Consider the following 22,677-nt stretch of genomic DNA (forward strand, 5'->3'; position numbering starts at 1 on the left):
CAGATCAGAAATAAGTTTCACAGAATGATTCTGTGTAGTTTATATTTGGAGACATTCCTTTTTCCACTATTACCCTCTTAGCGCTCCAAATGTCCAGTTGCATTTTCTACAGAAGGAGTGTTCCGATCTGCTCAATCAAAAGTATGGTTTAACTCTGTTAGCTGAATGCACAGATCAGAAAGAAGTTTCACCGAATGATTCTGTGTAGTTTATATTTGAAGACATTCCTTTTTCCACTATTACCCCCTTAGCGCTCCGAATCTCCACTTGCATTTTCTACAAAAAGAGTGTTTCATAACTGCTCAATCAAAAATATGTTTTATCTCAGTTAACTGAATTTACAGATCAGAAATAAGTTTCACAGAATGCATCTGTGTACTTTTTATTTGAAGATATTCTTTTTCCCAATGTAGGCCTCTTAGCGCTTAGCATGTCCAATTGCAGTTTCTACAGAAAGAGTGTTTCAGAACGGCTCAATCAAAAGTAAGGTTCAACTCTGTTAGTTGAATGCACAGAACAGAAAGAATTTTCACAGAATGCTACTGTGTAGTTTATATTTGAATATATTCCCTTTTGCACTATTACCCTCTTAGCGCTCCGAATGTCCACTTGCATTTTCTACAGAAAGAGTGTTCAGAACTGCGCAATCAAAAGTATGGTTTAACTCTGTTAGCTTAATGAACATATCAGAAATAAGTTTCACACAATGCTTCTGTGTAGTTTTTATTTGAAGATATTATTTTTCCCAATAGAGGCCTCTTAGCGCTCAGAATGTCCAATTGCAGTTTCTACAGAAAGAGTGTTTCAGAAAGGCTCAATCAAAACTAAGGTTCAACTCTTTTAGTTGAACAAACAGAACAGAAAGAAGTTTCACACAATTCTTCTGTGTAGTTTTTATTTGTAGACATTCTTTTTCCCAATATAGGCCTATTAGCGCTCAGAATGTCCAATTGCAGTTTCTACAGAAAGAGTGTTTCAGAACGGCTCAATCAAAAGTAAGGTTCAACTCTGTTAGTTGAATGCACAGAACAGAAAGAAGTTTCATACAATGCTTCTGTGTAGTTTATATTTGAACATATTCTTTTTTCCACTATTACCCACTTAGCGCTTCGAATGTTCAGTTGCATTTTCTACAGACAGAGTGTTTCAAAACTGCTCAATCAAAAGTATGGTTTAACTCTGTTAGCTGAATGCTCAGATCAGAAAGAAGTTTCACAGAATGCTTCTGTGTAGTTTATATTTGAATATATTCCTTTTTCCACTAGTACGCTCTTGGCGCTCCAAATGTCCAGTTGAATTTTCTACAGAAGGAGTGTTCAGATCTGCTCAATCAAAAGTATGGTTTAACTCTGTTAGCTGAATGCACAGATCAGAAAGAAGTTTCACCGAATGATTCTGTGTAGTTTATATTTGAAGACATTCCTTTTTCCACTATTACCCTCTTAGCGCTCCGAATCTCCACTTGCATTTTCTACCAAAAGAGTGTTTCATGACTGCTCAATCAAAAATATGTTTTATCTCAGTTAACTGAATTTACAGATCAGAAATAAGTTTCACAGAATGCATCTGTGTAGTTTTTATTTGAAGATATTCTTTTTCCCAATGTAGGAATCTTAGCGCTTAGCATGTCCAATTGCAGTTTCTACAGAAAGAGTGTTTCAGAACGGCTCAATCAAAAGTAAGGTTCAACTCTGTTAGTTGAATGCACAGAACAGAAAGAATTTTCACAGAATGCTACTGTGTAGTTTATATTTGTATATATTCCCTTTTGCACTATTACCCTCTTAGCGCTCCGAATGTCCACTTGCATTTTCTACAGAAAGAATGTTCAGAACTGCGCAATCAAAAGTATGGTTTAACTCTGTTAGCTTAATGAACATATCAGAAATAAGTTTCACACAATGCTTCTGTGTAGTTTTTATTTGAAGATATTATTTTTCCCAATAGAGGCCTCTTAGCGCTCAGAATGTCCAATTGCAGTTTCTACAGAAAGAGTGTTTCAGAAAGGCTCAATCAAAAGTAAGGTTCAACTCTGTTAGTTGAATGCACAGAACAGAAAGAAGTTTCATACAATGCTTCTGTGTAGTTTATATTTGAACATATTCTTTTTTCCACTATTACCCACGTAGCGCTACGAATGTCCAGTTGCATTTTCTACAGACAGAGTGTTTCAAAACTGCTCAATCAAAAGTATGGTTTAACTCTGTTAGCTGAATGCTCAGATCAGAAAGAAGTTTCACAGAATGCTTCTGTGTAGTTTATATTTGAATATATTCCTTTTTCCACTACTACTCTCTTAGCGCTCCAAATGTCCAGTTGCATTTTCTACAGAAAGAGTGTTCAGATCTGCTCAATCAAAAGTATGGTTTAACTCTGTTAGCTGAATGCACAGATCAGAAATAAGTTTCACAGAATGATTCTGTGTAGTTTATATTTGGAGACATTCCTTTTTCCACTATTACCCTCTTAGCGCTCCAAATGTCCAGTTGCATTTTCTACAGAAGGAGTGTTCAGATCTGCTCAATCAAAAGTATGGTTTAACTCTGTTAGCTGAATGCACAGATCAGAAAGAAGTTTCACCGAATGATTCTGTGTAGTTTATATTTGAAGACATTCCTTTTTCCACTATTACCCTCTTAGCGCTCCGAATCTCCACTTGCATTTTCTACAAAAAGAGTGTTTCATAACTGCTCAATCAAAAATATGTTTTATCTCAGTTAACTGAATTTACAGATCAGAAATAAGTTTCACAGAATGCATCTGTGTACTTTTTATTTGAAGATATTCTTTTTCCCAATGTAGGCCTCTTAGCGCTTAGCATGTCCAATTGCAGTTTCTACAGAAAGAGTGTTTCAGAACGGCTCAATCAAAAGTAAGGTTCAACTCTGTTAGTTGAATGCACAGAACAGAAAGAATTTTCACAGAATGCTACTGTGTAGTTTATATTTGAATATATTCCCTTTTGCACTATTACCCTCTTAGCGCTCCGAATGTCCACTTGCATTTTCTACAGAAAGAGTGTTCAGAACTGCGCAATCAAAAGTATGGTTTAACTCTGTTAGCTTAATGAACATATCAGAAATAAGTTTCACACAATGCTTCTGTGTAGTTTTTATTTGAAGATATTATTTTTCCCAATAGAGGCCTCTTAGCGCTCAGAATGTCCAAGTGCAGTTTCTACAGAAAGAGTGTTTCAGAAAGGCTCAATCAAAACTAAGGTTCAACTCTTTTAGTTGAACAAACAGAACAGAAAGAAGTTTCACACAATTCTTCTGTGTAGTTTTTATTTGTAGACATTCTTTTTCCCAATATAGGCCTATTACCGCTCAGAATGTCCAATTGCAGTTTCTACAGAAAGAGTGTTTCAGAACGGCTCAATCAAAAGTAAGGTTCAACTCTGTTAGTTGAATGCACAGAACAGAAAGAAGTTTCATACAATGCTTCTGTGTAGTTTATATTTGAACATATTCTTTTTTCCACTATTACCCACTTAGCGCTTCGAATGTTCAGTTGCATTTTCTACAGACAGAGTGTTTCAAAACTGCTCAATCAAAAGTATGGTTTAACTCTGTTAGCTGAATGCTCAGATCAGAAAGAAGTTTCACAGAATGCTTCTGTGTAGTTTACATTTGAATATATTCCTTTTTCCACTAGTACGCTCTTGGCGCTCCAAATGTCCAGTTGCATTTTCTACAGAAGGAGTGTTCAGATCTGCTCAATCAAAAGTATGGTTTAACTCTGTTAGCTGAATGCACAGATCAGAAAGAAGTTTCACCGAATGATTCTGTGTAGTTTATATTTGAAGACATTCCTTTTTCCACTATTACCCTCTTAGCGCTCCGAATCTCCACTTGCATTTTCTACAAAAAGAGTGTTTCATGACTGCTCAATCAAAAATATGTTTTATCTCAGTTAACTGAATTTACAGATCAGAAATAAGTTTCACAGAATGCATCTGTGTAGTTTTTATTTGAAGATATTCTTTTTCCCAATGTAGGAATCTTAGCGCTTAGCATGTCCAATTGCAGTTTCTACAGAAAGAGTGTTTCAGAACGGCTCAATCAAAAGTAAGGTTCAACTCTGTTAGTTGAATGCACAGAACAGAAAGAATTTTCACAGAATGCTACTGTGTAGTTTATATTTGTATATATTCCCTTTTGCACTATTACCCTCTTAGCGCTCCGAATGTCCACTTGCATTTTCTACAGAAAGAGTGTTCAGAACTGCGCAATCAAAAGTATGGTTTAACTCTGTTAGCTTAATGAACATATCAGAAATAAGTTTCACACAATGCTTCTGTGTAGTTTTTATTTGAAGATATTATTTTTCCCAATAGAGGCCTCTTAGCGCTCAGAATGTCCAATTGCAGTTTCTACAGAAAGAGTGTTTCAGAAAGGCTCAATCAAAAGTAAGGTTCAACTCTGTTAGTTGAATGCACAGAACAGAAAGAAGTTTCATACAATGCTTCTGTGTAGTTTATATTTGAACATATTCTTTTTTCCACTATTACCCACGTAGCGCTACGAATGTCCAGTTGCATTTTCTACAGACAGAGTGTTTCAAAACTGCTCAATCAAAAGTATGGTTTAACTCTGTTAGCTGAATGCTCAGATCAGAAAGAAGTTTCACAGAATGCTTCTGTGTAGTTTATATTTGAATATATTCCTTTTTCCACTACTACTCTCTTAGCGCTCCAAATGTCCAGTTGCATTTTCTACAGAAAGAGTGTTCAGATCTGCTCAATCAAAAGTATGGTTTAACTCTGTTAGCTGAATGCACAGATCAGAAATAAGTTTCACAGAATGATTCTGTGTAGTTTATATTTGGAGACATTCCTTTTTCCACTATTACCCTCTTAGCGCTCCAAATGTCCAGTTGCATTTTCTACAGAAGGAGTGTTCCGATCTGCTCAATCAAAAGTATGGTTTAACTCTGTTAGCTGAATGCACAGATCAGAAAGAAGTTTCACCGAATGATTCTGTGTAGTTTATATTTGAAGACATTCCTTTTTCCACTATTACCCCCTTAGCGCTCCGAATCTCCACTTGCATTTTCTACAAAAAGAGTGTTTCATAACTGCTCAATCAAAAATATGTTTTATCTCAGTTAACTGAATTTACAGATCAGAAATAAGTTTCACAGAATGCATCTGTGTACTTTTTATTTGAAGATATTCTTTTTCCCAATGTAGGCCTCTTAGCGCTTAGCATGTCCAATTGCAGTTTCTACAGAAAGAGTGTTTCAGAACGGCTCAATCAAAAGTAAGGTTCAACTCTGTTAGTTGAATGCACAGAACAGAAAGAATTTTCACAGAATGCTACTGTGTAGTTTATATTTGAATATATTCCCTTTTGCACTATTACCCTCTTAGCGCTCCGAATGTCCACTTGCATTTTCTACAGAAAGAGTGTTCAGAACTGCGCAATCAAAAGTATGGTTTAACTCTGTTAGCTTAATGAACATATCAGAAATAAGTTTCACACAATGCTTCTGTGTAGTTTTTATTTGAAGATATTATTTTTCCCAATAGAGGCCTCTTAGCGCTCAGAATGTCCAATTGCAGTTTCTACAGAAAGAGTGTTTCAGAAAGGCTCAATCAAAACTAAGGTTCAACTCTTTTAGTTGAACAAACAGAACAGAAAGAAGTTTCACACAATTCTTCTGTGTAGTTTTTATTTGTAGACATTCTTTTTCCCAATATAGGCCTATTACCGCTCAGAATGTCCAATTGCAGTTTCTACAGAAAGAGTGTTTCAGAACGGCTCAATCAAAAGTAAGGTTCAACTCTGTTAGTTGAATGCACAGAACAGAAAGAAGTTTCATACAATGCTTCTGTGTAGTTTATATTTGAACATATTCTTTTTTCCACTATTACCCACTTAGCGCTTCGAATGTTCAGTTGCATTTTCTACAGACAGAGTGTTTCAAAACTGCTCAATCAAAAGTATGGTTTAACTCTGTTAGCTGAATGCTCAGATCAGAAAGAAGTTTCACAGAATGCTTCTGTGTAGTTTATATTTGAATATATTCCTTTTTCCACTACTACGCTCATAGCGCTCCAAATGTCCAGTTGCATTTTCTACAGAAGGAGTGTTCAGATCTGCTCAATCAAAAGTATGGTTTAACTCTGTTAGCTGAATGCACAGATCAGAAAGAAGTTTCAACGAATGATTCTGTGTAGTTTATATTTGAAGACATTCCTTTTTCCACTATTACCCTCTTAGCGCTCCGAATCTCCACTTGCATTTTCTACAAAAAGAGTGTTTCATGACTGCTCAATCAAAAATATGTTTTATCTCAGTTAACTGAATTTACAGATCAGAAATAAGTTTCACAGAATGCATCTGTGTAGTTTTTATTTGAAGATATTCTTTTTCCCAATGTAGGCCTCTTAGCGCTTAGCATGTCCAATTGCAGTTTCTACAGAAAGAGTGTTTCAGAACGGCTCAATCAAAAGTAAGGTTCAACTCTGTTAGTTGAATGCACAGAACAGAAAGAATTTTCACAGAATGCTACTGTGTAGTTTATATTTGTATATATTCCCTTTTGCACTATTACCCTCTTAGCGCTCCGAATGTCCACTTGCATTTTCTACAGAAAGAGTGTTCAGAACTGCGCAATCAAAAGTATGGTTTAACTCTGTTAGCTTAATGAACATATCAGAAATAAGTTTCACACAATGCTTCTGTGTAGTTTTTATTTGAAGATATTATTTTTCCCAATAGAGGCCTCTTAGCGCTCAGAATGTCCAATTGCAGTTTCTACAGAAAGAGTGTTTCAGAAAGGCTCAATCAAAAGTAAGGTTCAACTCTGTTAGTTGAATGCACAGAACAGAAAGAAGTTTCATACAATGCTTCTGTGTAGTTTATATTTGAACATATTCTTTTTTCCACTATTACCCACGTAGCGCTATGAATGTCCAGTTGCATTTTCTACAGACAGAGTGTTTCAAAACTGCTCAATCAAAAGTATGGTTTAACTCTGTTAGCTGAATGCTCAGATCAGAAAGAAGTTTCACAGAATGCTTCTGCGTAGTTTATATTTGAATATATTCCTTTTTCCACTACTACTCTCTTAGCGCTCCAAATGTCCAGTTGCATTTTCTACAGAAAGAGTGTTCAGATCTGCTCAATCAAAAGTATGGTTTAACTCTGTTAGCTGAATGCACAGATCAGAAAGAAGTTTCACAGAATGATTCTGTGTAGTTTATATTTGGAGACATTCCTTTTTCCACTATTACCCTCTTAGCGCTCCGAATCTCCACTTGCATTTTCTACAGAAAGAGTGTTTCAGAACGGCTCAACCAAAACTAAGGTTCAACTCTTTTAGTTGAACAAACAGAACAGAAAGAAGTTTCACACAATTCTTCTGTGTAGTTTTTATTTTTAGACATTCTTTTTCCCAATATATGCCTGTTAGCGCTCAGAATGTCCAATTGCAGTTTCTACAGAAAGAGTGTTTCAGAACGGCTCAATCAAAAGTAAGGTTCAACTCTGTTAGTTGAATGCACAGAACAGAGAGAAGTTTCATACAATGCTTCTGTGTAGTTTATATTTGAACATATTCTTTTTTCCACTATTACCCACTTAGTGCTACGAATGTCCAGTTGCATTTTCTACAGACAGAGTGTTTCAAAACTGCTCAATCAAAAGTATGGTTTAACTCTGTTAGCTGAATGCTCAGATCAGAAAGCAGTTTCACAGAATGCTTCTGTGTAGTTTATATTTGAATATATTCCTTTTTTCACTACTACGCTCTTAGCGCTCCAAATGTCCAGTTGAATTTTCTACAGAAAGAGTGTTCAGATCTGCTCAATCAAAAGTATGGTTTAACTCTGTTACCTGAATGCACAGATCAGAAAGAAGTTTCACCGAATGATTCTGTGTAGTTTATATTTGAAGACATTCCTTTTTCCACTATTACCCACTTAGTGCTCCGAATCTCCACTTGCATTTTCTACAAAAAGAGTGTTTCATAACTTCTCAATCAAAAATATGTTTTATCTGTGTTAACTGAATTTACAGATCAGAAATAAGTTTCACAGATTGCATCTGTGTAGTTTTTATTTGAAGATATTCTTTTTCCCAATGTAGGCCTCTTAGCGCTTAGCATGTCCAATTGCAGTTTATACAGAAAGAGTGTTTCAGAACGGCTCAATCAAAAGTAAGGTTCAACTCTGTTAGTTGAATGCACAGAACAGAAAGAATTTTCACAGAATGCTACTGTGTAGTTTATATTTGAATATATTCCCTTTTGCACTATTACCCTCTTAGCGCTCCGAATGTCCACTTGCATTTTCTACAGAAAGAGTGTTCAGAACTGCGCAATCTAAAGTATGGTTTAACTCTGTTAGCTTAATGAACATATCAGAAATAAGTTTCACACAATGCTTCTGTGTAGTTTTTATTTGAAGTTATTATTTTTCCCAATAGAGGCCTCTTAGTGCTCAGAATGTCCAATTGCAGTTTCTACAGAAAGAGTGTTTCAGAAAGGCTCAATCAAAAGTAAGGTTCAACTCTGTTAGTTGAATGCACAGAACAGAAAGAAGTTTCATACAATGCTTCTGTGTAGTTTATATTTGAACATATTCGTTTTTCAACTTCTACCCACGTAGCGCTACGAATGTCCAGTTGCATTTTCTACAGACAGAGTGTTTCAAAACTGCTCAATCAAAAGTATGGTTTAACTCTGTTAGCTGAATGCTCAGATCAGAAAGAAGTTTCACAGAATGCTTCTGTGTAGTTTATATTTGAATATATTCCTTTTTCCACTACTACTCTCTTAGCGCTCCAAATGTCCAGGTGCATTTTCTACAGAAAGAGTGTTCAGATGTGCTCAATCAAAAGTATGGTTTAACTCTGTTAGCTGAATGCACAGATCAGAAAGAAGTTTCACAGAATGATTCTGTGTAGTTTATATTTGGAGACATTCCTATTTCCACTATTACCCTCTTAGCGCTCCGAATCTCCACTTGCATTTTCTACAGAAAGAGTGTTTCAGAACGGCTCAATCAAAACTAAGGTTCAACTCTTTTAGTTGAACAAACAGAACAGAAAGAAGTTTCACACAATTCTTCTGAGTAGTTTTTATTTGTAGACATTCTTTTTCCCAATATAGGCCTCTTAGCGCTCAGAATATCCAATTGCAGTTTCTACAGAAAGAGTGTTTCAGAAGGGCTCAATCAAAAGTAAGGTTCAACTCTGTTAGTTGAATGCACAGAACAGAAAGAAGTTTCATACAATGCTTCTGTGTAGTTTATATTTGAACATATTCTTTTTTCCACTATTACCCACTTAGCGCTACGAATGTCCAGTTGCATTTTCTACAGACAGAGTGTTTCAAAACTGCTCAATCAAAAGTATGGTTTAACTCTGTTAGCTGAATGCTCAGATCAGAAAGAAGTTTCACAGAATGCTTCTGTGTAGTTTATATTTGAATATATTCCTTTTTCCACTACTACGCTCTTAGCGCTCCAAATGTCCAGTTGCATTTTCTACAGAAAGAGTGTTCAGATCTGCTCAATCAAAAGTATGGTTTAACTCCGTTAGCTGAATGCACGGATCAGAAAGAAGTTTCACCGAATGATTCTGTGTAGTTTATATTTGAAGACATTCCTTTTTCCACTATTACCCTCTTAGCGCTCCGAATCTCCACTTGCATTTTCTACAAAAAGAGTGTTTCATAACTGCTCAATCAAAAATATGTTTTATCTCTGTTAACTGAATTTACAGATCAGAAATAAGTTTCACAGAGTGCATCTGTGTAATTTTTATTTGAAGATATTCTTTTTCCCAATGTAGGCCTCTTAGCGCTTAGCATGTCCAATTGCAGTTTCTACAGAAAGAGTGTTTCAGAACGGCTCAATCAAAAGTAAGGTTCAACTCTGTTAGTTGAATGCACAGAACAGAAAGAATTTTCACAGAATGCTACTGTGTAGTTTATATTTGAATATATTCCCTTTTGCACTATTACCCTCTTAGCGCTCCGAATGTCCACTTGCATTTTCTACAGAAAGAGTGTTCAGAACTGCGCAATCAAAAGTATGGTTTAACTCTGTTAGCTTAATGAACATATCAGAAATAAGTTTCACACAATGCTTCTGTGTAGTTTTTATTTGAAGATATTATTTTTCCCAATAGAGGCCTCTTAGCGCTCAGAATGTCCAATTGCAGTTTCTACAGAAAGAGTGTTTCAGAAAGGCTCAATCAAAAGTAAGGTTCAACTCTGTTAGTTGAATGCACAGAACAGAAAGAAGTTTCATACAATGCTTCTGTGTAGTTTATATTTGAACATATTCTTTTTTCCACTATTACCCACTTAGCGCTACGAATGTCCAGTTGCATTTTCTACAGACAGAGTGTTTCAAAACTGCTCAATCAAAAGTATGGTTTAACTCTGTTAGCTGAATGCTCAGATCAGAAAGAAGTTTCACAGAATGCTTCTGTGTAGTTTATATTTGAATATATTCCTTTTTCCACTACTACTCTCTTAGCGCTCCAAATGTCCAGTTGCATTTTCTACAGAAAGAGAGTCCAGATCTGCTCAATCAAAAGTATGGTTTAACTCTGTTAGCTGAATGCACAGATCAGAAAGAAGTTTCACAGAATGATTCTGTGTAGTTTATATTTGGAGACATTCCTTTTTCCACTATTACCCTCTTAGCGCTCCGAATCTCCACTTGCATTTTCTACAGAAAGAGTGTTTCAGAACGGCTCAATCAAAACTAAGGTTCAACTCTTTTAGTTGAACAAACAGAACAGAAAGAAGTTTCACACAATTCTTCTGTGTAGTTTTTATTTGTAGACATTCTTTTTCCCAATATAGGCCTATTAGCGCTCAGAATGTCCAATTGCAGTTTCTACAGAAAGAGTGTTTCAGAACGGCTCAATCAAAAGTAAGGTTCAACTCTGTTAGTTGAATGCACAGAACAGAAAGAAGTTTCATACAATGCTTCTGTGTAGTTTGTATTTGAACATATTCTTTTTTCCACTATTACCCACTTAGCGCTACGAATGTCCAGTTGCATTTTCTACAGACAGAGTGTTTCAAAACTGCTCAATCAAAAGTATGGTTTAACTCTGTTAGCTGAATGCTCAGATCAGAAAGAAGTTTCACAGAATGCTTCTGTGTAGTTTATATTTGAATATATTCCTTTTTCCACTACTAAGCTCTTAGCGCTCCAAATGTCCAGTTGCATTTTCTACAGAAAGAGTGTTCAGATCTGCTCAATCAAAAGTATGGTTTAACTCTGTTAGCTGAATGCACAGATCAGAAAGAAGTTTCACCGAATGATTCTGTGTAGTTTATATTTGAAGACATTCCTTTTTCCACTATTACCTTCTTAGCGCTCCGAATCTCCACTTGCATTTTCTACAAAAAGAGTGTTTCATAACTGCTCAATCAAAAATATGTTTTATCTCTGTTAACTGAATTTACAGATCAGAAATAAGTTTCACAGAATGCATCTGTGTAGTTTTTATTTGAAGATATTATTTTCCCAATGTAGGCCTCTTAGCGCTTAGCATGTCCAATTGCAGTTTCTACAGAAAGAGTGTTTCAGAACGGCTCAATCAAAAGTAAGGTTCAACTCTGTTAGTTGAATGCACAGAACAGAAAGAATTTTCACAGAATGCTACTGTGTAGTTTATATTTGAATATATTCCCTTTTCCACTATTACCCTCTTAGCGCTCCGAATGTCGACTTGCATTTTCTACAGAAAGAGTGTTCAGAACTGCGCAATCAAAAGTATGGTTTAAGTCTGTTAGCTTAATGAACATATCAGAAATAAGTTTCACACAATGCTTCTGTGTAGTTTTTATTTGAAGATATTATTTTTCCCAATACAGGCCTCTTAGCGCTCAGAATGTCCAATTGCAGTTTCTACAGAAAGAGTGTTTCAGAAAGGCTCAATCAAAAGTAAGGTTCAACTCTGTTAGTTGAATGCACAGAACAGAAAGAAGTTTCATACAATGCTTCTGTGTAGTTTATATTTGAACATATTCTTTTTTCCACTATTACCCACTTAGCGCTACGAATGTCCAGTTGCATTTTCTACAGACAGAGTGTTTCAAAACTGCTCAATCAAAAGTATGGTTTAACTCTGTTAGCTGAATGCTCAGATCAGAAAGAAGTTTCACAGAATGCTTCTGTGTAGTTTATATTTGAATATATTATTTTTCCACTACTACTCTCTTAGCGCTCCAAATGTCCAGTTGCATTTTCTACAGAAAGAGTGTCCAGATCTGCTCAATCAAAAGTATGGTTTAACTCTGTTAGCTGAATGCACAGATCAGAAAGAAGTTTCACAGAATGATTCTGTGTAGTTTATATTTGGAGACATTCCTTTTTCCACTATTACCCTCTTAGCGCTCCGAATCTCCACTTGCATTTTCTACAGAAAGAGTGTTTCAGAACGGCTCAATCAAAACTAAGGTTCAACTCTTTTAGTTGAACAAACAGAACAGAAAGAAGTTTCACACAATTCTTCTGTGTAGTTTTTATTTGTAGACATTCTTTTTCCCAATATAGGCCTCCTAGCGCTCAGAATGTCCAATTGCAGTTTCTACAGAAAGAGTGTTTCAGAACGGCTCAATCAAAAGTAAGGTTCAACTCTGTTAGTTGAATGCACAGAACAGAAAGAAGTTTCATACAATGCTTCTGTGTAGTTTATATTTGAACATATTCTTTTTTCCACTATTACCCACTTAGCGCTACGAATGTCCAGTTGCATTTTCTACAGACAGAGTGTTTCAAAACTGCTCAATCAAAAGTATGGTTTAACTCTGTTAGCTGAATGCTCAGATCAGAAAGAAGTTTCACAGAATGCTTCTGTGTAGTTTATATTTGAATATATTCCTTTTTCCACTACTACGCTCTTAGCGCTCCAAATGTCCAGTTGCATTTTCTACAGAAAGAGTGTTCAGATCTGCTCAATCAAAAGTATGGTTTAACTCTGTTAGCTGAATGCACAGATCAGAAAGAAGTTTCACCGAATGATTCTGTGTAGTTTATATTTGAAGACATTCCTTTTTCCACTATTACCCTCTTAGCGCTCCGAATCTCCACTTGCATTTTCTACAAAAAGAGGGTTTCATAACTGCTCAATCAAAAATATGTTTTATCTCTGTTAACTGAATTTACAGATCAGAAATAAGTTTCACAGAATGCATCTGTGTAGTTTTTATTTGAAGATATTCTTTTTCCCAATGTAGGCCTCTTAGCGCTTAGCATGTCCAATTGCAGTTTCTACAGAAAGAGTGTTTCAGAACGGCTCAATCAAAAGTAAGGTTCAACTCTGTTAGTTGAATGCACAGAACAGAAAGAATTTTCACAGAATGCTACTGTGTAGTTTATATTTGAATATATTCCCTTTTGCACTATTACCCTCTTAGCGCTCCGAATGTCCACTTGCATTTTCTACAGAAAGAGTGTTCAGAACTGCGCAATCAAAAGTATGGTTTAACTCTGTTAGCTTAATGAACATATCAGAAATAAGTTTCACACAATGCTTCTGTGTAGTTTTTATTTGAAGATATTATTTTTCCCAATACAGGCCTCTTAGCGCTCAGAATGTCCAATTGCAGTTTCTACAGAAAGAGTGTTTCAGAAAGGCTCAATCAAAAGTAAGGTTCAACTCTGTTAGTTGAATGCACAGAACAGAAAGAAGTTTCATACAATGCTTCTGTGTAGTTTATATTTGAACATATTCTTTTTTCCACTATTACCCACTTAGCGCTACGAATGTCCAGTTGCATTTTCTACAGACAGAGTGTTTCAAAACTGCTCAATCAAAAGTATGGTTTAACTCTGTTAGCTGAATGCTCAGATCAGAAAGAAGTTTCACAGAATGCTTCTGTGTAGTTTATATTTGAATATATTATTTTTCCACTACTACTCTCTTAGCGCTCCAAATGTCCAGTTGCATTTTCTACAGAAAGAGTGTCCAGATCTGCTCAATCAAAAGTATGGTTTAACTCTGTTAGCTGAATGCACAGATCAGAAAGAAGTTTCACAGAATGATTCTGTGTAGTTTATATTTGGAGACATTCCTTTTTCCACTATTACCCTCTTAGCGCTCCGAATCTCCACTTGCATTTTCTACAGAAAGAGTGTTTCAGAACGGCTCAATCAAAACTAAGGTTCAACTCTTTTAGTTGAACAAACAGAACAGAAAGAAGTTTCACACAATTCTTCTGTGTAGTTTTTATTTGTAGACATTCTTTTTCCCAATATAGGCCTCCTAGCGCTCAGAATGTCCAATTGCAGTTTCTACAGAAAGAGTGTTTCAGAACGGCTCAATCAAAAGTAAGGTTCAACTCTGTTAGTTGAATGCACAGAACAGAAAGAAGTTTCATACAATGCTTCTGTGTAGTTTATATTTGAACATATTCTTTTTTCCACTATTACCCACTTAGCGCTACGAATGTCCAGTTGCATTTTCTACAGACAGAGTGTTTCAAAACTGCTCAATCAAAAGTATGGTTTAACTCTGTTAGCTGAATGCTCAGATCAGAAAGAAGTTTCACAGAATGCTTCTGTGTAGTTTATATTTGAATATATTCCTTTTTCCACTACTACGCTCTTAGCGCTCCAAATGTCCAGTTGCATTTTCTACAGAAAGAGTGTTCAGATCTGCTCAATCAAAAGTATGGTTTAACTCTGTTAGCTGAATGCACAGATCAGAAAGAAGTTTCACCGAATGATTCTGTGTAGTTTATATTTGAAGACATTCCTTTTTCCACTATTACCCTCTTAGCGCTCCGAATCTCCACTTGCATTTTCTACAAAAAGAGGGTTTCATAACTGCTCAATCAAAAATATGTTTTATCTCTGTTAACTGAATTTACAGATCAGAAATAAGTTTCACAGAATGCATCTGTGTAGTTTTTATTTGAAGATATTCTTTTTCCCAATGTAGGCCTCTTAGCGCTTAGCATGTCCAATTGCAGTTTCTACAGAAAGAGTGTTTCAGAACGGCTCAATCAAAAGTAAGGTTCAACTCTGTTAGTTGAATGCACAGAACAGAAAGAATTTTCACAGAATGCTACTGTGTAGTTTATATTTGAATATATTCCCTTTTGCACTATTACCCTCTTAGCGCTCCGAATGTCCACTTGCATTTTCTACAGAAAGAGTGTTCAGAACTGCGCAATCAAAAGTATGGTTTAACTCTGTTAGCTTAATGAACATATCAGAAATAAGTTTCACACAATGCTTCTGTGTAGTTTTTATTTGAAGATATTATTTTTCCCAATAGAGGCCTCTTAGCGCTCAGAATGTCCCATTGCAGTTTCTACAGAAAGAGTGTTTCAGAAAGGCTCAATCAAAAGTAAGGTTCAACTCGGTTAGTTGAATGCACAGAACAGAAAGAAGTTTCATACAATGCTTCTGTGTAGTTTATATTTGAACATATTCTTTTTTCCACTATTACCCACGTAGCGCTACGAATGTCCAGTTGCATTTTCTACAGACAGAGTGTTTCAAAACTGCTCAATCAAAAGTATGGTTTAACTCTGTTAGCTGAATGTTCAGATCAGAAAGAAGTTTCACAGAATGCTTCTGTGTAGTTTATATTTGAATATATTCCTTTTTCCACTACTACTCTCTTAGCGCTCCAAATGTCCAGTTGCATTTTCTACAGAAAGAGTGTTCAGATCTGCTCAATCAAAAGTATGGTTTAACTCTGTTAGCTGAATGCACAGATCAGAAAGAAGTTTCACAGAATGATTCTGTGTAGTTTATATTTGGAGACATTCCTTTTTCCACTATTACCCTCTTAGCGCTCCGAATCTCCACTTGCATTTTCTACAGAAAGAGTGTTTCAGAACGGCTCAATCAAAACTAAGGTTCAACTCTTTTAGTTGAACAAACAGAACAGAAAGAAGTTTCACACAATTCTTCTGTGTAGTTTTTATTTGTAGACATTCTTTTTCCCAATATAGGCCTATTAGCGCTCAGAATGTCCAATTGCAGTTTCTACAGAAAGAGTGTTTCAGAATGGCTCAATCAAAAGTAAGGTTCAACTCTGTTAGTTGAATGCACAGAACAGAAAGAAGTTTCATACAATGCTTCTGTGTAGTTTATATTTGAACATATTCTTTTTTCCACTATTACCCACTTAGCGCTACGAATGTCCAGTTGCATTTTCTACAGACAGAGTGTTTCAAAACTGCTCAATCAAAAGTATGGTTTAACTCTGTTAGCTGAATGCTCAGATCAGAAAGAAGTTTCACAGAATGCTTCTGCGTAGTTTATATTTGAATATATTCCTTTTTCCACTACTACGCTCTTAGCGCTCCAAATGTCCAGTTGAATTTTCTACAGAAAGAGTGTTCAGATCTGCTCAATCAAAAGTATGGTTTAATTCTGTTAGCTGTATGCACAGATCAGAAAGAAGTTTCACCGAATGATTCTGTGTAGTTTATATTTGAAGACATTCCTTTTTCCACTATTACCCTCTTAGCGCTCCGAATCTCCACTTGCATTTTCTACAAAAAGAGTGTTTCATAACTGCTCAATCAAAAATATGTTTTATCTCTGTTAACTGAATTTACAGATCAGAAATAAGTTTCACAGAATGCATCTGTGTAGTTTTTATTTGAACATATTCTTTTTCCCAATGTAGGCCTCTTAGCGCTTAGCATGTCCAATTGCAGTTTCTACAGAAAGAGTGTTTCAGAACGGCTCAATCAAAAGTAAGGTTCAACTCTGTTAGTTGAATGCACAGAACAGAAAGAATTTTCACAGAATGCTACTGTGTAGTTTATATTTGAATATATTCCCTTTTCCACTATTACCCTCTTAGCGCTACGAATGTCCACTTGCATTTTCTACAGAAAGAGTGTTCAGAACTGCGCAATCAAAAGTATGGTTTAACTCTGTTAGCTTAATGAACATATCAGAAATAAGTTTCACACAATGCTTCTGTGTAGTTTTTATTTGAAGATATTATTTTTCCCAATAGAGTCCTCTTGGCGCTCAGAATGTCCAATTGCAGTTTCTACAGAAAGAGTGTTTCAGAAAGGCTCAATCAAAAGTAAGGTTCAACTCTCTTAGTTGAATGCACAGAACAGAAAGAAGTTTCATACAATGTTTCTGTGTAGTTTATATTTGAACATATTCTTTTTTCCACTATTACCCACTTAGCGCTACGAATGTCCAGTTGCATTTTCTACAGACAGAGTGTTTCAAAACTGCTCAATCAAAAGTATGGTTTAACTCTGTTAGCTGAATTCTCAGATCAGAAAGAAGTTTCACAGAATGCTTCTGTGTAGTTTATATTTGAATATATTCCTTTTTCCACTACTACTCTCTTAGCGCTCCAATTGTCCAGTTGCATTTTGTACAGAAAGAGTGTTCAGATCTGCTCAATCAAAAGTATGGTTTAACTCTGTTAGCTGAATGCACAGATCAGAAAGAAGTTTCACAGAATGATTCTGTGTAGTTTATATTTGGAGACATTCCTTTTTCCACTATTACCCTCTTAGTGCTCCGAATATCCACTTGCATTTTCTACAGAAAGAGTGTTTCAGAACGGCTCAATCAAAACTAAGGTTCAACTCTTTTAGTTGAACAAACAGAACAGAAAGAAGTTTCACACAATTCTTCTGTGTAGTTTTTATTTGTAGACATTCTTTTTCCCAATATAGGCCTCTTAGCGCTCAGAATGTCCAATTGCAGTTTCTACAGAAAGAGTGTTTCAGAACGGCTCAATCAAAAGTAAGGTTCAACTCTGTTAGTTGAATGCACAGAACAGAAAGTAGTTTCATACAATGCTTCTGTGTAGTTTATATTTGAACATATTCTTTTTTCCACTATTACCCACTTAGCGCTACGAATGTCCAGTTGCATTTTCTACAGACAGAGTGTTTCAAAACTGCTCAATCAAAAGTATGGTTTAACTCTGTTAGCTGAATGCTCAGATCAGAAAGAAGTTTCACAGAATACTTCTGTGTAGTTTATATTTGAATATATTCCTTTTTCCACTACTACGCTCTTAGCGCTCCAAATGTCCAGTTGCATTTTCTACAGAAAGAGTGTTCAGATCTGCTCAATCAAAAGTATGGTTTAACTCTGTTAGCTGAATGCACAGATCAGAAAGAAGTTTCACCAAATGATTCTGTGTAGTTTATATTTGAAGACATTCCTTTTTCCACTATTACCCTCTTAGCGCTCCGAATCTCCATTTGCATTTTCTACAGAAAGAGTGTTCTGAACTGTGCAATCAAAAGTATGGTTTAACTCTGTTAGCTGAATGCACATATCAGAAATAAGTTTCAAACAATGCTTCTGTGTAGTTTTTATTTGAAGATATTTTTTTTCCCAATATAGGCCTCTTAACGCTCAGAATGTCCAATTGCAGTTTCTACAGAAAGAGTGTTTCAGAACGGCTCAATCAAATGTAAGGTTCAACTCTCTTAGTTGAATGCACAGAACAGAAAGTAGTTTCACAGAATGCTTCTGTGTAGTATTTAGTTGAAGATACTCCTTTTTGGACTATTACCCACTTAGCGCTCCGAATATCCACTGGCAGTTTCTACACAAAGAGTGTTTCAGAACTGCTCCTTCAAAAGTAAGGCTCAACTCTGTTAGTTGAATGCGGAGAACAGAAAGGGGTTTCAGAGAATGCTTCTGTGTAATTTTTAATTGGAGATATTCCTTTTTCCTCTATTACAATCTTAGCTCTCCGAATGTCCACTTGCATTTTCTACAAAAAGAATGTTTCATAACTGCTCAATCAAAAATATGGTTTAGCTCTGTGAACTGAATTTACAGATCAGAATTAAGTTTCACAGAATGCATCTGTGTAGCTTTTATTTGAAGATATTCTTTTTCCCAATGTAGGCCTCTTAGCGCTTAGAATGTCCAATTGCAGTTTCCACAGAAAGAGTGTTTCAGAACGGCTCAATCAAAAGTAAGGTTCAACTCTGTTAGTTGAATGCACAGAACAGAAAGAAGTTTCACAGAATGCTACTGTGTAGTTTATATTTGAATATATTCCTTTTTCCACTATTACCCTCTTAGTGCTCCGAATGTCCACTTGCATTTTCTACGGAAAGAGTGTTCGGAACTGCGCAATCAAAAGTATGGTTTAACTCTGTTAGCTGAATGCATATATCAGAAATAAGTTTCAAACAATGCTTCTGTGCAGTTTTTATTTGAAGATATTTTTTTTCCCAATATAGGCCTCTTAACGCTCAGAATGTCCAATTGCAGTTTCTACAGATAGATTGTTTCAGAACGGCTCAATCAAATGTAAGGTTCAACTCTCTTAGTTGAATGCACAGAACAGAAAGAAGTTTCACAGAATGCTTCTGTGTAGTATTTAGTTGAAGATACTCCTTTTTGGACTATTACCCACTTAGCGCTCCGAATATCCACTGGCAGTTTCTACACAAAGAGTGTTTCAGAACTGCTCCTTCAAAGTAAGGCTCAACTCTGTTAGTTGAATGTGGAGGACAGAAAGGGTTTTCAGAGAATGCTTCTGTGTAGTTTTTAATTGGAGATATTCCTTTTTCCTCTATTACAATCTTAGCGCTCCGAATGTCCACTTGCATTTTCTACAAAAAGAGTGTTTCATAACTGCTCAATCAAAAATATGGTTTAGCTCTGTTAACTGAATTTACAAATCAGAAATAAGTTTCACAGAATGCATCTGTGTAGTTTTTATTTGAAGATATTCTTTTTCCCAATGTAGGCCTCTTAGCGCTTAGAATGTCCAATTGCAGTTTCTACAGAAAGAGTGTTTCAGAACGGCTCAATCAAAAGTAAGGTTCAACTCTGTTAGTTGAATGCACAGAACAGAAAGTAGTTTCACAGAATGCTACTGTGTAGTTTATATTTGAATATATTCCTTTTTCCACTATTACCCTCTTAGCGCTCCGAATCTCCACTTGCATTTTCTACAGAAAGAGTGTTCGGAACTGCGCAATCAAAAGTATGGTTTAACTCTGTTAGCTGAATGCACATATCAGAAATAAGTTTCACACAATGCTTCTGTGTAGTTTTTATTTGAAGATATTATTTTTCCCAATATAGGCCTCTTAGCGCTCAGAATGTCCAATTGCATTTTCTACAGAAAGAGTGTTTCAGAACGGCTCAATCAAATGTAAGGTTCAACTCTCTTAGTTGAATGCCCAGAACAGAAAGAAGTTTCACAGAATGCTTCTGTGTAGTTTTTATTTGTAGGTATTCTTTTTCCCAATATAGGCCTCTTAGTGCTCAGAATGTCCAATTGCAGTTTCTACAGAAAGAGTGTTTCAGAACGGCTCAATCAAAAGTAAGGTTCAACTCTGTTAGTTGAATGCACAGAACAGAAAGAAGTTTCACAGAATGCTACTGTGTAGTTTATATTTGAATATATTCCTTTTTCCACTATTACACTCTTAGCGCTCCGAATGTCCACTTGCATTTTCTACAGAAAGAGTGTTCGGCACTGCGCAATCAAAAGTATGGTTTAACTCTGTTAGCTGAATGCACATATCAGAAATAAGTTTCACACAATGCTTCTGTGTAGTTTTTATTTGAAGATATTATTTTTCCCAAAAAAGGCCTCTTAGCGCTCAGAATGTCCAATTGCAGTTTCTACAGAAAGAGTGTTTCAGAAAGGCTCAATCAAAAGTAAGGTTCAACTCTGTTAGTTGAATGCGCAGAACAGAAAGTAGTTTCATTCAATGCTTCTGTGTAGTTTATATTTGAACATATTCTTTTTTCCACTATTACCCACTTAGCGCTACGAATATCCAGTTGCATTTTCTACAGACAGAGTGTTTCAAAACTGCTCAATCAAAAGTATGGTTTAACTCTGTTAGCTGAATGCTCAGATCAGAAAGTAGTTTCACAGAATGCTTCTGTGTAGTTTATATTTGAATATATTACTTTTTCCACTACTACCCTCTTAGCGCTCCAAATGTCCAGTTGCATTTTCTACAGAAAGAGTGTTCAGATCTGCTCAATCAAAAGTATGGTTTAACTCTGTTAGCTGAATGCACAGATCAGAAAGAAGTTTCACAGAATGATTCTGTGAAGTTTATATTAGAAGACATTCCTTTTTCCACTATTACCCTCTTAGCGCTCCGAATCTGCACTTGCATTTTCTACAAAAAGAGTGTTTCAGAACGGCTCAATCAAAACTAAGGTTCAACTCTTTTAGTTGAATGAACAGAACAGAAAGAAGTTTCACAGAATACTTCTGTGTAGTTTTTTTTTGTAGTCATTATTTTTCCCAATATAGGCCTCTTAGCGCTCAGAATGTCCAATTGCAGTTTCTACAGAAAGAGTGTTTCAGAAAGGCTCAATCAAAAGTAAGGTTCAACTCTGTTAGTTGAATGCACAGAACAGAAAGAAGTTTCATACAGTGCTTCTGTGTAGTTTATATTTGAACATATTCTTTTTTCCACTATTACCCAGTTAGCGCTACGAATGTCCAGTTGCATTTTCTACAGACAGAGTGTTTCAAAACTGCTCAATCCAATGTATGGTTTAACTCTGTTAGCTGAATGCTCAGATCAGAAAGAAGTTTCACAGAATGTTTCTGTGTAGTTTATATTTGAATATATTCCTTTTTCCACTACTACCCTCTTAGCGCTCCGAATGTCCACTTGCATTCTCTACATAAAGAGTGTTCGGAACTGCGCAATCAAAAGTATGGTTTAACTCTGTTAGCTGAATGCACATATCAGAAATAAGTTTCAAACAATTCTTCTGTGTAGTTTTTATTTGAAGATATTATTTTTCCCAATATAGGCCCCTTAGCGCTCAGAATGTCCAATTGCAGTTTCTACAGAAAGAGTGTTTCAGAACGGCTCAATCAAATGTAAGTTTCAACTCTCTTAGTTTTATGCACAGAACAGAAAGAAGTTTCACAGAATGCTTCTGTGTAGTATTTAGTTGAAGATACTCCTTTTTGGACTATTACCCACTTAGTGCTCCGAATATCCACTGGCAGTTTCTACACAAAGAGTGTTTCAGAACTGCTCCTTCAAAAGTAAGGCTCAACTCTGTTAGGTGAATGCGGAGAATAGAAAGGTGTTTCAGAGAATGCTTCTGTGTAGTTTTTAATTGGAGATATTCCTTTTTCCTCTATTACAATCTTAGCGCTCCGAATGTCCACTTGCATTTTCTACAAAAAGAGTGTTTCATAACTGCTCAATCAAAAATATGGTTTAGCTCTGTTAACTGAATTTACAGATCAGAAATAAGTTTCACAGAAAGCATCTGTGTAGTTTTTATTTGCAGATAGTCTTTTTCCCAATGTAGGCCTCTTAGCGCTTAGCTTGTCCAATTGCAGTTTCTACAGAAAGAGTGTTTCAGAACGGCTCAATCAAAAGTAAGGTTCAACTCTGTTAGTTGAATGCACAGAACAGAAAGAAGTTTCACAGAATGCTACTGTGTAGTTTATATTTGAATATATTCCTTTTTCCACTATTACCCTCTTAGCGCTCCGAATGTCCACTTGCCTTTTCTACGGAAAGAGTGTTCGGAACTGCGCAATCAAAAGTATGGTTTAACTCTGTTAGCTTAATGAACATATCAGAAATAAGTTTCACACAATGCTTCTGTTTAGTTTTTATTTGAAGATATTATTTTTCCCAATAGAGGCCTCTTAGCGCTCAGAATGTCCCATTGCAGTTTCTACAGAAAGAGTGTTTCAGAAAGGCTCAATCAAAAGTAAGGTT

This window comes from Symphalangus syndactylus, chromosome 17, assembly GCF_028878055.3.
Source record: "Symphalangus syndactylus isolate Jambi chromosome 17, NHGRI_mSymSyn1-v2.1_pri, whole genome shotgun sequence".
NCBI classification, from domain to species: domain Eukaryota; kingdom Metazoa; phylum Chordata; class Mammalia; order Primates; family Hylobatidae; genus Symphalangus; species Symphalangus syndactylus.